Source organism: Micropterus dolomieu, unplaced genomic scaffold (assembly GCF_021292245.1).
Source record: "Micropterus dolomieu isolate WLL.071019.BEF.003 ecotype Adirondacks unplaced genomic scaffold, ASM2129224v1 contig_8471, whole genome shotgun sequence".
Taxonomy (NCBI): domain Eukaryota; kingdom Metazoa; phylum Chordata; class Actinopteri; order Centrarchiformes; family Centrarchidae; genus Micropterus; species Micropterus dolomieu.
In genome coordinates this window covers 215-862 of record NW_025737457.1, presented here as the reverse complement: position 1 = coordinate 862, position 648 = coordinate 215, and the positions used below count along the sequence as shown (strand labels likewise).

Genomic DNA, 648 nt, shown 5'->3' with positions numbered 1-648 from the left:
CCGTTAACACATCCGGACTCAGAAGCTGCGTAAGCCATAGGCTGCTAATCACTGGGAAAGGCGCCACTGCTTTGTGTGAAAGCAGCCTTGCAAACGCTAACAGTATGTTTTTTTATTTTTTTAATAAGCCTACGCCCTAACATACAAAGAGCGGCTTACACTTCTCTCCCAATCTCACGTTACAGGGAAAAAACAGCTGTCAGAAGTGGGATTTGAACCCACGCCTCCAGGGGAGACTGCGACCTGAACGCAGCGCCTTAGACCGCTCGGCCATCCTGACTGCGCGCGGCTGCTGCTTTGTGGAAAGTTTGCCATATCATGAAAGAGCACGTAAGTCGTGATAGGGTAGACTACATCATGACATATTATCATAGCCAAAATTTCCACATACAACAAGATCAGACTAAGGTCTGCGGCATTTGCGCTTAAATCCAGGTCGCACCGCGATTTGAACTCGGATCGCTGGATTCAGAGTCAAGAGTGCTAACCATTACACCATGGAACCTCGACACAGGGGGTGCCAAGCTCCTTCCTACATGATATCACCATGAATGTCATCTCTGCAGAGACAAGGCGTGGGAAAGCTGTCGGGGAAGGGGGTTCCCCAAGCTATTTGGCCGTGATCCGACAAGTACTTCTGATGGACCG

General features: G+C 49.7%; 1 non-coding gene across 1 annotated transcript; it reads right to left on the bottom strand.

Annotated features, from left to right (window-relative positions):
- Nucleotides 1–197: 197 nt before the first annotated feature.
- On the bottom strand, nt 198–280 carry trnal-cag. Its single transcript has one exon. It is a non-coding gene; the product is annotated as a tRNA-Leu (tRNA).
- Nucleotides 281–648: the final 368 nt, after the last annotated feature.